Consider the following 14522-nt stretch of genomic DNA (forward strand, 5'->3'; position numbering starts at 1 on the left):
CGCCGGCATACCGTACTATACCCCTTTGGGTGTCTGGTTTTTCCTATCTAATAGACAGGAAAAAACAGACACCCAACTGACTTTTCAAACAATTTAATTCCCCCCCCTTAGTGTCCAATCACTCACTCTGCGCATCTGATATTTGTTACTGTCCACAATGGTTCAATAGTCAAATATTTGAATGTTTGAAAATAAGAAGGTTTGCGTTGCCAAGACCCTTACCATTGCCCTGACACAGTCAAGTTGCTGCTTCTTGAACCGTATAGGCCAGCTTCAGACTTGTTTTATCATACGCAATGAGTTTAAAAAAACTTGTTGCATATGATAAATGGTGCTCCCAACTGTCATTTTTCAAACACATGACAGCTGATTGGCTGGAGCACTATTTATCACATGCAACTGCAATTTAGATTTGAGTTTATAATATACGACCCTCTAAAATCTAAATCTATCTGCAAATTTTAAATCTGCCCCATCTGCAGTGCAATATGTTTTGCCCAGGTGGACAGTTACTTGCTTTTTCTTACTTTATTTGCAAATCGGAATTAGGCCCAAAGTACCAGCCAATCTGGATCCCATTTATCAAGCTTTGGAGAGTGATAAATAGCACGTGATAAAGTACCAACCAACCATTTCCTATCTGTCATGTTACAAGCTGTGTTTGAAAAATGACTCTCTCCACTTTATCTCTCTCCAATATCTGATACATCTCCTCGTAGGATTGAAATCTCCCCCTTAATCCCAGCTCTCTGAATGTAAGGAAATGTGCTGTAACTGCTAAATAAAGAATTACAAAACAAGGGGGAGTCATTCCGACCCGTTCGCACGCTGCGGTTCATCGCTGCGGTGCGAACGGGTCAGAAATACGCATGCGCGGGCAACGACCAGAAGAAAGAAGAAAGTGATCGGTAGTGCGATCGCAAGAAGATTGACAGCGGGGAGGCGTTCCGGGGCGGATACTCATCGTTTTCCTGGGCATGGAGATCCGAACGCAGGTGTGTCCAGGCTTTTGGAGGGTGGTTGTCTGACGTCAATTCCGGGACCTTCATCGCTGGATCGATCACACAGGGTAAGCAACTGCAGGGCTAGTCTTGTGTTGCACAAAACTTTTTTAGCATAGCAGGGCTGCACAAGCGCTCGAGCAGCAGTTGCTACGTGCGATCAACTCGGAATGACCCCCAAGATACAAGGGCACACTTATTGTAAAGCCTCGCTGATCATAATAGGAATACAAAAGGCCAGATACATACATACCATTAAAATTTAACTGAAAGTGCCAAGAATAATCTTTTAGGTGTATTGCTGCCCCTTAATTTCTTTTATTTAAAAATTATTCCTGTAAAAGGAAATACCACTCAAATGCTGCAGTGGAAATGTTATTGGGTGTGCCAGGTTTATGTACAATAACTTTTGTCTACTCATAACTTAAAAAAAAAAAAAAAAAAACATGGATAATTTGAGACATCAATGGGAAGAATGCTGTGCCTCAGAGTAGAGTGCAATGGGACCGTTACAGGCATCAGTGACTCCACCCAATGTTAATTTTTCATTTTGAGTTCTAGTCTAAAGCTGGTTACACATTGAGCGATATATCGGACATTCAAGCAAACAGCCGATATATTGCAGGCTAGTCGGCAGGTGTGTAAACTCAATATGTCTGTGAATGACGTAGTTCACGGACTTATTGCGTCGGCTATGCAGCATAGCCGATATATCTGAAGATATATTGGCGCATCTGGCTGTGTGTATAAGCAGTCCATCGACCACCCGTACACTTGCTGCAGGGACCAACGCTAAAGCTGAGTGGGCAAATTCCAAAGCCTGTGACGACACATCAAGCAGCTGATCAGTAAGTGTATATACCTAAATCGGCTGCCCTGTTGGCACAACAGCGGGTCTGTTCACATGTCGGCGTTGTGTGTACCCATTCTTAGATCCATCCAGAGACTGGCAGTTGCAAACTTGAGAAGGTCGAGGGAGTCCGCTGCCTGTCACATGACTGTGGTCACATGATTGCATTCTGCATATCATTCAATTAAGTGCTGCCAGCAAAGGAATGCTTGGTTGGTAGAAATGTGATGTGTCACAATACACCCGCCAGTTGTCTCGCTGCCAGTGAGGATGTGCCCAGACCTAACAAGAAATACCACCAGATGAGCACCGTTGGGCTTTTCTTAAGCATTTTTCCCCCATTACTTGGTACTAATAGCATGCTTACATAATTCATTAGGGATGCGGTCAAGATCCCGCAGGACGGAATCCCGGCGGTCGAAATACCAACACCAGGATCCCAATTGGCACAATCCCGACATATTCTCCCTCTGTGGGTGTACACGACACCCATAGAGGGAGAATAAATTAGTGTGCCCGCAGCGTGGCTAGCCCACAAGGGGCTGCATTGCGCTCGCCCCCCCTGTCGGGATTGTGCCGGGCGGGATCCCGGTGTCGGTATTCTGACCACCGGGATCCCGTCCGGCGGGATTTCATACTGATCCCATTCATTAGGCATAATAGATTCCAGGGCTGGTTCAGGAGCCAAAAGAGATTCCAGATCCTGACCAGTTTTCCCAACTGTGCCCAGGTGCATCATTTTGCTACTCCGTAAACTACGTGGAAGAGGAGAGATAGCAAGCACCGAATGAAAATATCCACAGGGGAGCTGAAAGGCCTATGCGGACAATCAGAGCCTGCAGTCTTTTCTCAAGTGCCCACCAGGAACTCAAAACTTGCATTTCTCTGCCCATGGGGCGCAAATGTACTAAGCCTTGGAAAGTGATAAAGTGGAGAGCGATAAACTAACTACAAATCAGCTTCCAACTGTCATTTTTCAAACTCAGCCTGTAACAAACCAGTTAGGAGCTGATTGGTACTTCATCTCTCTCTAGTTTGCATGCTGGAGCCAGAGGTCTGAAGTTGGGGCTAATTCAGTACGGATCACTGATGCGACCCTTACTGCATTTCTCTGATTTTGCGTCCTGCGCGTGTGCAGGACCCATTCTGTGGATGTGCAGAACAGGTCCTGCGGTTGCAGCACAGATATGCAAACGCCTCTAACTGGACGGGGGTGGGAGGCTGGCGTTCGGGAAAATGGGGCTTGTCGCAATGTTCATCTGATATGTGATCACATTGCAAATGCAAGGAGGAGGTGGTATGCGCCTCCTCCTGCATTTGCATTGCTAAGGACTGCAAATGCAAAACTGCTGCGAGCAGCTTTGAATTTGCAATCCTTAATGAATCAGGCCCTTGGTGTGTTGTGATATTGAAGAGACTACTCCTACTTTCATTATGTTTAGTATAATAGCCAAAAGGAAGCCTTAAGTGCTGGCTGATGGTAACTGGCATCTCTAATGGATCAGGGGGGTAATTCAGATCTGACCGTAGATGTGCTAAATTTAGCACTCTGACATGCGGGGGGACGCCCAGCACAGGGCTAGTCCGTCATGCATGTCAGGCCCCAACCACCCCGCACAGGTGCAAAAGCATCGCACGGCAGCAATGCTTTTGCATCTGGCAAGAAGCTCCCTGCCAGCGCAGCTCCTGCGCGCTGGCAGGCCGCTACCTGCCGCGTACCAGGTCGCAGCGGCTGTGTGCGAAGTCACGCAGCCGCCCCCCCCCCCCCCAAAGGTACGGACACGCCTCCGTTGTCCGGATCACGGTGATCGCAGCCCTGAGATGCTTTTAGCATCTCACTGGGCTCCTGGGGTGCGCACGTGCAGTACGGCCGCTGCGTGTGCGCACTCCACATAGGTATTCAGACTGCGTTCGCTGTGGCTGCAGCAGTCCAGTCTTAATTATGCCCCAAGTCACTTAGGGAAAGTCTGTAGCTGAGTACTAAATTTTCTATATTTAAGAAACACACGAGAGTAAGAATGATACTTTGAGATGCAAGTAACAAAATCGACGGCTCACTGCACAAAGCCTCCTCTGTCAGCTGTTAATAAATGCAATCCATTGTCCTCCTGCTTTTGGCAGGACCACAAAGTAGCAAGGCCAGTGGAGACTTGTAAACCTGACCACAAATGCAATCCTAGACCAGCGCAGTAGGAGCCATAGGACACTGAGGTCAGCATGATACACACCTCCCAAAATGTCAAGCATTCAGCGGGACAGTCCCGTTTTCCTGGGACTGTCTTGCTGTCCCACCCGCGGCCGGCAGTGTCCCGCGTTGGCGCGGTGGGGGGGGGGGTAAGGTCAGTTGGGGTGAGCGCACAAATCGCTGCAGCAGGAGAGGAGGAATCCCGCTATAGCAAATTATAGCATAGGTGCGGGCTATGATATGATGATGCCGCCTTTTGTGCAATTCAAAGGCACTCTTAAGATAAATGGTCCAGAATTGGCGCCTGCCCCATGAGAAGGTGACCAGTAAACCTCCCCTAGGATGTGTCAAACTTACGGCCCCTAACGCATACTTTTGTGGCACGCATTTACTATTCTAAAATAGTTGAATGCGGCCCGCCACCACAGAGATGCTGGATGAGTTACTGTTGGCCTGGCTGCCGCAAACGTAGCTCAGCTCCAATCGGGCAGCATTCATTCTGTGCATACGCAACAGCTGTTCTATGGGAGAGAGGGAAATGTCCACAAGGGAGAGCTGCTGCGTAAGCCATTCCGACTCCACTAAGCTCTGGCCCCCCGCCACATCCCACATGTCTGTGCTAAGTGTGTGTGCTCGGCTGCCTGCAATTTGCAGGATTCACCTGTAAGAAGAGCCAACAGATTGAATCCATTCTAAGCAGAAGGCAATGGTGCAAGTATGTGGGTACGCTCGGGTACGGAGTACCCTTAAGAATTTGGCAGCGGTTACGCAGTACCCACTACCACTTGCTTTACCATTACCACAATTATAATGTGCCACAAAGCAACAAGACCATGGTGTTTGGCAGCATGACGGCTCCTCCCACTTTGTCAGGGTTACTGGTAGTGCGACAGTGGCTGTATTTTCCTGTTATAATGGAGGCATTACTATATATTGTTATTAAATTGGGGGCATTACTATATATTTCTATTATACTGGAGGTATCACTATATATTTCTAATAAACTGGAGGCATTACTATATATTTTTAGCCTTGCCTCCAGATAAAAAAAAAAAGGGGGGGGGGGGGGCTGTCGTGTGGCCACGAAGCTAGTGTCATGTAGCCACTCCCACTAGCAGCACGTGGCTACGCCCCCTCACAACACATGACCACACCCATTTTTTGACACTCAGTACCACTAAGAAAATATTTCTACTTGCAAAACTGGCAGAAGGTAAAGTGGAGGGGGCTGGCAGGGGTTGGACGGAGGCTGAATAGAGTGACACAGGACAGGAGGCATAGAGGGCTTGCTGCTGGAGAGGACACAGGGAGCAGGAGGGGACACAAGAGGCATGTGGCTGCTTATGAGAATAAATAACACAGCTCCCAACTCACACTGATATGTAGTATTTTTATTATATACTGTATAATGTTCCTGACACTTGACTAAATAGTAGAATGCTGAAACTGGTGCAATTTTAAGAACTGGAATTACAACATTTTCAGAATACATAAAAACATAGAAACATAGAAATAGACGCACATACACTTATATATACAACTAACTGCAGTACCCGGCTCTACTCAGGTGGAAGTTGGGCAAAACAAACCGGTTAAAATTTTTTATTTATAGCTCTTTGACCTACATTTATAGATGTTAGTACAAAGAAGTACTAATTAAATACGTTTACCTACAAATAAATCTATCATGGTACGTGATGTTCTGATTGGCCGTTATTGAGGCGCGTATGCCTGACGCTGCTGACTTGCCAACATCAGTGCAGGGGACTCCTCCTTACGTAGTGCCCCACCCACAGCCCCCTGGTGACCAATCAGTTGCTACTGACGTGCTTACGCCTGTCGCTGCTAACTTTCCAAGTGCAGTGCATGGGGCTCCTTCCCACAGAGAAGGTGCTGTATAATAAAATATTAAAACATTCTGTGTAATTTTTTGATTTTAATATTTCTTTTACAGGGGTCCCTTAATGCCCCACATGCTCGTACTTGTGGTATTATTTAACTATTGGACTTGGCAACCACAGCCCAGGAGTGCGGGGGATAGCCCCGGGCTTAAGCCCTGGCTTGGGTGCCCTGGAGAGGATGGACCCCTTTATTTGGGAGGTCCCCACTTCCCCAGGAACCTCCTGGGCAGACTACTTAGGGGGGATAGATGCTTCGACCACAGGACCACGTCAAGTGTGTCCCCTTGCTGTGGCATTACTCCCCTGTTAGTGGTGCCTGCTGCTGGTTCTGAAAATATGCGGGACCCCTATTCATTTTGTTCCCCATATTTCTAGAGCCAGGACCAGCTCCAAGAACCCGGTGCTGGTTCATTAAATATGGGATACCCCTACAGGTTTTGTTCCCCATATTTTTTGAACCAGGGCTGGCTCAAAGAGCCCGATGCTGGATATGCCTTTTGGGGGGGATCCACTTTTTTTTGTTTAAGAACATTAAAATGCTCACCCCATCTTTTCTTGACCATTATAATGAAATACATTCATCACTAATTTATCCCCCTTCTCCCACAGCCAAATAAAAAAAATTCAGCAGAATTGTTCACAGATTGGTCTGCTGAAAAATTGCCAAGTGTGTAGCGAAGTCTGGCTGTAGAATCTGCTAGCAGGTCTGCAGAAGGATTGCATAAACAGTCTGATCTGCAATCTGATCTCCTGGGGATTGGACAAGTGTGACCCAGATAATGGGCCCTACACATATACACATATACATATACATCGGATACGGGCGACCCGGCGGCGGGGGGGCAGTGACGGGGAGAGTGAAGTTTCTTCACTCCCCCCGTCACCCGGCTCCATTGAAGTGCAGGCAAATATTGACGAGATTGTCCATATTGGCCTGCATGCACAAGCGACGGGGCACCAGCGATGAACGAGCGCGGGGCCGCACATCGTTCATCGTTGCTGCCTCTACACTGAAAGATATGAACGGTATCTCATTCATTAATAAACGAGATCGTTCATATCTTTGAGGAATATCGGCCAGTGTATAGATTCCAAGAGCGCTTATGCCAACTTTACCTTCTGTTTCATATTACTGTATCCATTATCAAGGCTGCAACCAGGAGTGTGCAACCATGTTGCCGCTTGGAATTCTTGATATGTGATATCATGATTGAAAATATGCAGGCTCATTTTCTAGAAAACCAGGCCCACATGAACTTCTGGTTTTCTAGTGAATCTGAGCTGTATCTAGAGCTTTCCCACCAGGCTTGAATTCCAATTGAGGCAAAAGTCATGTTCCCAGCATTAGATCTTATGAGTTTTGGATTCAATATGATTCAATATAAGTCCTTCATGTGTTAATTTGGGCGCCATTTCACACAAGAGGGTGCCGAAGAAACAGCACTCTAGAGAGTGTGACTGTCAAATGATTTATCTTTGATAATCACTTAATCTACTGGTGCACCAGACATTGGGCCTAATTCAGAGCTGATCGCGGCAGCAAATTTGTTAGCAGTTGGGCAAAACCATGGGGTAATTCCAAGTTGATCGCAGCAGGAAATTTTTGAGCAGTTGGGCAAAACCATGGGGGTCATTCCGAGTTGTTCGCTCGCAAGCTGCTTTTAGCAGCTTTGCACACGCTAAGCCGCCGCCTACTGGGAGTGAATCTTAGCATATTAAAATTGCGAACGAAAGATTAGCAGAATTGCGAATAGACACTTCTTAGCAGTTTCTGAGTAGCTCCAGACTTACTTGGCATCTGCGATCAGTTCAGTGCTTGTCGTTCCTGGTTTGACGTCACAAACACACCCAGCGTTCGCCCAGACACTCCCCCGTTTCTCCAGCCACTCCCGCGTTTTTCCCAGAAACGGTAGCGTTTTTTCACACACTCCCATAAAACGGCCAGTTTCCGCCCAGAAACACCCACTTCCTGTCAATCACATTACGATCACCAGAACGAAGAAAAAACCTCGTAATGCCGTGAGTAAAATTCCTAACTGCATAGCAAATTTACTTGGCGCAGTCGCACTGCGGACATTGCGCATGCGTATTAGCGACACTGACACACACATGCTTACCTATGTTGACACGACGTGTCGGTCCTCTTCACCAGTAGAATCCATGAGTTACATGTAAATAAAATTATACTCACAAAAATCCTGTGTAGATCTGTCTTCTTCTGCTTGTAATCCACGTACTTGGCAAAATAATAAAACGCAAAACCCGATCCACGCACTCAAAGGGGTCCCATGTTTACACATGGGACCCCTTTCCCCGACTGCTGAGACCCCCCGTGACTCCTGTCAAAGAGGGTCCCGTCGTGGCACTCTCCTGATTGGCTGTGCGCGTCTGAGCTGTCAGGCGGCGCATAGCACATAGGCGCTCCATTATATTCAATGGTGGGAACTTTGCGGTCAGCGGTTGACCGCGAGTAACCTCAACCGCTGATGCAAAGTTCCCACCATTGGATACAATGGAGCGCCTATGTGCTACATTGTATCTCGAGTGCGCAGCCTGACAGCTCAGACGCGCACAGCCAATCAGGAGAGTGCCACAACGTGGCGCTCCCTGATTGGCTGAAGGGACCCTCTTTGACAGGAGTCACGGGGGGTCTCAGCAGTTGGGGAAAGGGGTCCCATGTGTAAACATGGGACCCCTTCCAGTGCGTGGATCGGGTTTTGCATTTTATTATTTTGCCAAGTACGTGGATTACAAGCAGAAAAGGACAGATCTACACAGGATTTTTGTGAGTATAATTTTATTTACGGGTAACTCGTGGATTCTACTGGTGAAGAGGACCGACACGTCGTGTCAACATAGGTAAGAATGTGTGTGTCGGTGTGCATGTATGTAATAAAGTTATACTATCACGGTGTGTGTGTGTGTGTGTGTGTGTGTGTGTGTGTGTGTGTGTGTGTGTGTGTGTGTGTGTGTGTGTACTGTTTTTATTTGGGTATTTTTTTGCAGTAGAACTACAGGTACCAGCGGGCCCGTTTCCCCCCCGCATGCTGCTACTTGTGGTTCTCCAAGTACCAGCTTGCGGGGGAGGCTTGCTGGGACTTGTAGTTCTGCTACAAAAAACAATATTCTTTATTTTGACACTTGGCTATCAGCCTCCCATCCGCCGCCCTTGGATGGGGGGGGGGGGGGGAGACAGCCTCGGGATTCACCCTTGGGTGGCTGGAGGGGGGACCCCTTGATTTAAGGGGTCCCCACTCCTCCAGGGTACCCCGGCCAGGGGTGACTACCTAGTTGAGGATTTAATGCCACGGCCGCAGGGACCGGTATAAAAGTGTCCCCCAGCTGTGGCATTATCTCTCTAGCTAGTGGAGCCCGGTGCTGGTGTGTCTTTTGTCCCCAGTATTTTTTGCACCAGGACCGGACGCAGAGCCCGGTGCTGGTTGTTAAAATAAGGGGGATCCCCTGTTATTTCCCCCCCCCCCCTCCCCGTATTTTTACAACCAGGACGGGCTCAAAGAGCCCGAGGCTGGTTATGCTTAGGAGGGGTGACCCCACGCATTTTTTTCCAGGGTTTTTTAAACACTTTTGTGCCGTCCATGAAGTCGAATCCAGGATGCACACTATCCGTCAATTGGTCCGTTTTTCGACAGCGGGATTGTCGAATCTGTTTTTTATTGAATATGTCGAATTCGGGTCCCGGCGGGAGGGTGTCTGACTGTCGAATCGTGTCGAATTAAAAAGCGGTCGAATTCCAGCCGGAATTCGACCGCAATTGCATATACCCCTAAGGCAGTACAACAAACTGTGTGTTCACAAATCCCTGAGGCCAGTCTAAGGGAGTCCACGTTAGCTATACAGTGCATCTGTAAAGTATTCACAGTGCTTCACTTTTTCCACATTTTGTTATGTTATAGCTTTATTCCAAAATGGAATACATTCATTTTTCCCTCAAAATTCTACACACAATATGCCATATTGACATCATGGAAAAAGTTTTTTTTGCAAATTTTGCAAATTTATTAAAAATAAAAAACCTAAGAAATCACATGTACATAAGTATTCACAGCCTTTGCTCAATACTTTGTTGATGCACCTGTGTCAGCAATTACAGCCTCAAGTTTTTTGAATGTGATGCCACAAGCTTGGCACACCTATCTTTGGCCAGTTTCGCCCATTCCTCTTTGCAGCACCTCTCAAGCTCCATCAGGTTGGATGGGAAGCGTCGATGCACAGCCATTTTCAGATCTCTCCAGAGATGTTCAATCAGATTCAAGTCTGGGCTCTGGCTGGGCCACTCAAGGACATTCACAGAGTTGTCCTGAAGCCACTCCTTAGATATCTTGATGGTGTGTTTAGGGGAAAAACATCCCCACAGCATGATGATGCCACCACCATGCATCAATGTAGGGATGGTACTGGCCTGGTGATGAGCGGTGCCTGGTTTCCTTCAAACATGATGCCTGGCATTCACACAAAAGAGTTCAATCTTTGTCTCATCAGACCAGAGAATTTTGTTTCTCATGGCCTGAGAGTACTTCAAGTGAATTTTGGCAAACTCCAGGCGGGCTGCCATGTGCTTTTTACTAAGGAGTGGCTTCCGTCTGGCCACTCTACCATACAGGCCTGATTGGTGTTTTGCTACAGAGATGGTTGTCCTTTTGGAAAGTTCTCCTCTCTCCACAGAGGAATGCTGTAGCTCTGCCAGAGTGACCATCGGGTTCTTGGTCACCTCCCTGACTAGGGCCCTTCTCCCCCGATTGCACAGTTTAGATGGCCAGTCAGCTCTAGGAAGAGTCCTGATGGTTCTGAACTTTTTCCATTTACGGATGATGGAGGCCACTGTGCTCATTGGGATCTTCAAAGCAGCAGATATTTTTCTGTACCCTTCCCCAGATTTGTGCCTAGAGACAATCATGTCTCAGAGGTCTACAGACAATTCCTTTGACTTCATGCTTGGTTTGTGCTCAGACATGCACAGTCAAGTGTATGGCCTTATATAGACAGTGTGTGCCTTTCCAAATCATGTCCAATCAACTAAATTTACCACAGGTGGACTCCAATTAAGCTGTAGGAACATCTCAAGGATGATCAGTGGAAACAGGATCCACCTGAGCTCAATTTTGAGCTTCAAGGCAAAGACTGTGAATACTTATGTACATGTTATTTCTTTGTTTTTTAGTTTTAATAAACTTGCAAAAAATCACACAAAAACTTTTTTCATGTTATTATGGGGTATTGTGTGTAGAATTTTGAGGTAAAAAATGAACTAATTCCATTTTGGAATTAGGCTGTAACATAACAAAACATGGAAAAAGTGAAGCGCTGTGAATACTTTACGGATGCACTGTATCTCAGATCACTAATGAGGAGGATGATGATGAGGGTGTTAATTACAAGATGAAGAAGGTGCCTAGATGGTTAACGCCCCTGCTTACTAACTTTGGTTTCATAAATGGAGCCAATGCTGTCATTATGGGGTGTTGTATGTAGAATTTTGAGGGGAAAAAATGAAATTATTCCATTTTGGAATAAGGCTGTAACATAACAAAATGTGGAAAAAGTGAAGCACTGTGAATACTTTCTGGATGCACTGTAGTCCTTCCAAACAATTGGTGTGGGGGACACCCAAACAAACCAAGCACTTCAGCCACAAAAGTGGCAGTCTATGTTGCTGAATGTTAAGTTTGTTAAACTGTGCATGTCCTTTTTAATATCCAACATAAAAGTGAGTGGGAGGGCCCAAGGACAATTCCATCTTGCACCACTTTTCATAATGGGCTGTATTTTTCTGGGGCATAGGGGATGGTCTTTTTTGCAGAGATATTTTTATTGGTTATACATCTAAAAACCGTATTAATTTGCAACACATTTTTAAACAGATATGGATGCCCTGTGTTTGTGCTACTGCCTTGTTGCTTAGTTTAGCCAGCCAGCCTTTGGCCAACATAGGTGAAGATTATTATGCGCTATGAAGTGGGCATAATTGACTGGACATTAATGTTACTGAGCAACAAAAACAGGTCCATATTACATGCTTTAGTAGTTTTTAGCATTTAAAAAAAATCCAAAACCAAAACACCTGAGGGTTGTTTAATCAAATTAGATCCAAGACCAAAACACGGAAATAATACAAAACCAAAAATGGGGGTTGGTGCCCATCTCTAGTCAAGATGTCATAAAAGCGGGAGATGCAGAGCACTGTCATTTGTTTTATTATGATTCTCTTAATGTGCAGTGCTACAGTATATAATATGTAAAGAAAACAGAAATGTACTATGGTTCTCATTATACGGCAAACAATCCCTGTGATTGGTCTGTACTTCTCTCCCTCTATCCCATATAACTCTTACATTCTGCATAACAATCTGATTTCCTATCTTCACACTCTTTCTGCCCAATCTCTCTCTTCCTCTATTTCAATTCTGTCTCACAAAATACTCATAGGCTGCCAGCCTCCCTTCCGTTCCTTGCTGCTGCTAACCCTGTTCAGGTTAATTTCTGTTATCTTCCTGTACACTCTACTACCAGGTTTCCGCCTATTCAGCAAAAAAAGGGAAACAACCAGCAGGGGTGGTTGAAATAATAATGCCTTAATAGAAGGATCAGTGGGGCCAGAGCTCATTAAAAAATCCTTTAAGTCTCAAATATGAGTTGGCTTAAATAAAACACCTAACACTGATAAATATACAGTATATGTAAAAGTATCTGGAACCTATAAGCACTGAAGATAATCTACTGTGTGTAATAAAATTGTCAGCTGCTAAAAAAAATTATGTCATCACATTGGGATGAAATGACAGTTGATTTGCACTCTGACCGCAAGCACCAATGTCAGAGATGCACAGGAAGTAGTGAGGAGCTGGTTACAGAGAGAAATAGTGTGTGTTGGGGGGGTAAAGGAGATGTGAGTAAAAAGTGTTGGGGTGGGGAATCAATAGGGCATCAGTGGGTTAACAAATGACAGTAGGTCATCGATGTGTGTGGTGGGAGGGGGGGTGGAGCAGTCAATGCATGTGCCCCAGGTAATGTAATGTGGGTGTTGGCCCAACTGGTTAATTGATTAAGGTAGTTGGCTCCTTCCTACTCTGAACCAGCTGCCAGTGCCTCTGTTCTGCTGCAGATGCCCAAATACTGCCTCCCCTTCCTGCTTAAGACCTCTCCTCTCCTCTACCTGTTTGTGTAGCGTAGACTCTCCACTCTTCTACTCCTTCCTGTCTCTGCCCAAGACAATGCGCTCTCACCGGAGTCCCTACCCTTTCCTCAACCATGTCTGTCCCTCCTGCCCCTGCCCAAGACTCCCTACTCTCACCTTAAGTCCAGCCCCCTCCATTACTCTACCATGTCTGTGTATTCTTATACTGCTTCCTATCACTGCCCAAGACCCCACTCTGACCACAAGTCCCCACTCCTTCCTGTGCAGGTCTAGCCTGTATCTGTATTCCTTTCCTGTACCCTGGAGCTCCGCAGATACCAGACAGTTCCTCCTTCTGGAAAGATAAGTGTCAGTTGAGGTGTGAGAATGTTTTAATGTTATCTAGGGTGTTGGTATATTAATTAAATATTTATTATTTATTTAAATGTTTTCTGGGAGGTGGTTTAGTACGGTCTGCTGTAACTGTGGTGTATTATTGTTGTGGGTGCGTGTGGGGGGTGTTTAATATTGTGTGTACGTATGAGGGGATTGCATTCATATTATCTGTGTTATATGTGCGTCACTGAAGGTCTCTGTATTATCTGACGGTGACTGTGATGTTCTCCTCATTAATGGTGGCTGACATTTTCTCTGCATTATCTGACATCTACTGAAATGCTTTCTGCATTATCTAGCAGTCACTGTGATGTTCGCTGCAGTATATGGTGGTCACTGCAATGTTCTCTGCATTATATGGCAGTAACTGTGATGTTCTCTGCATTATATGGCGGTAACTGTAATGTTCTCTGCATTATATGGCGGCCAATGCGTTGCTTTCTGCATTCTATGGTGATCACTGTGATGCTCTCTGCATTATATGGCGGTCACTTTGATTTTTTTTTGCATTATATGGCGGTCACTGCCATACTCCTTGCATTATATGATGGTTACAGTGATGCTCTCTGCATTATATTTCAGTCACTGTGATGTACTGTGCAGTATATGACTGCCACTGTGATGTTCTCTGCAGTACAGGGCAGTCACTGCGATGTTATTTGCAGTATACTGCAGGCACTGGCATGCTTTTTGTATAGCTGTTGAGTCTTGAAGACAGTTGAGCCTGCATTCTCCAATTGAGCCTGCATTCTACGAGGCAGTATGGATGGTGTAATGGTTAGCATTACTGCCTCACAGCACTGAGCACATGGGTTCGATTCACACCGTGGCCATAACTGTGTGGAGTTTGTATATTCTCCCCGTACTTGCGTGGGTTTCCTCCGGATACTCTGGTTTCCTCCCACAATCCAAAAATATACTGGTAGGTTAATTGGATCCCAACAAAAATTAACGCTGGCATGAATGTGTGTGCGTGTACATGTGGCAGGGAATATAGGCGGTCATTCCGAGCAGCGATGAGGCCAAAAAACGGCACTTCTGCGCATGCGTATGCGGC

At 46.1% G+C, this 14522-nt stretch overlaps 1 protein-coding gene across 1 annotated transcript in view; it reads right to left on the reverse strand.

Annotated features, from left to right (window-relative positions):
* Positions 1 to 13660, reverse strand: part of VDAC3 (voltage dependent anion channel 3) — a 524928-nt gene extending 511268 nt beyond the window's left edge. Inside the window, exon 1 of the mRNA XM_063931745.1 lies at positions 13653 to 13660. The gene's annotated coding sequence lies outside the window, so the exon portion shown is untranslated. The remainder of the gene's footprint in view (positions 1 to 13652) is intronic.
* Positions 13661 to 14522: the final 862 nt, after the last annotated feature.

The sequence above is a fragment of the Pseudophryne corroboree genome, chromosome 6 (genome assembly GCF_028390025.1).
Source record: "Pseudophryne corroboree isolate aPseCor3 chromosome 6, aPseCor3.hap2, whole genome shotgun sequence".
NCBI lineage: Eukaryota > Metazoa > Chordata > Amphibia > Anura > Myobatrachidae > Pseudophryne > Pseudophryne corroboree.